We start from the raw sequence: 616 nt of genomic DNA, 5'->3' as shown, positions 1-616 counted from the left end.
GTTTTAGGGCTTAAACGATTCTCTTGCCTCAGCCTTGCAAGTAGCTGGGACTACAGGTGCCTGCCCCAATGCCCTGCTATTTTTTTTTTTTTTTTTTGAGACAGGGTCTTGCTCTTGCTTAGGTTGGTCTTGAACCTGTGAACTCAGGCAATCCACCCATCTCAGCCTCCCAGAGTGCTAGGATTACAGGCCTTAGCCACAGTGCCCAGCCCTGACATCACCTCTTGAACACCGTGTTAAGTGTATTAGATCATCCCTTTCACTTGCATGTCAAAGTACTCAAACTGCCTCTTGGAGAAATTGAAAGATTTTATTGGTTCATGTAATGATCAGTAGATCTGGCTTCAGGCATGGATGGATCCAGAGGCTCACAGGATAGTATCAGACTCCTGACTCTGCTTTCTTCTGAGTGGATTTCATTCTCTGGCTGTGTCACTCCTCCCAGGTGAGGAGTCACAAACTCCCCATGGATGCTCCAGGCTTGTATTTCCTTACAGATCACAAACTCAAGAGAAGAGTGAAATCTCTTTCAACATTCATCAAGTGGCTCTGTGTCCCACTCCAGACTCAGTCTCTGTTTGGGGCTGGGTTCTCTGACTGGGTAGGTGAGCCCTGC

Source organism: Otolemur garnettii, unplaced genomic scaffold (genome assembly GCF_000181295.1).
Source record: "Otolemur garnettii isolate 467f Iridium unplaced genomic scaffold, OtoGar3 scaffold00024, whole genome shotgun sequence".
NCBI classification, from domain to species: domain Eukaryota; kingdom Metazoa; phylum Chordata; class Mammalia; order Primates; family Galagidae; genus Otolemur; species Otolemur garnettii.
The sequence above is the reverse complement of the archived record's forward strand: the minus strand, read 5'-3'. Positions refer to the sequence as shown.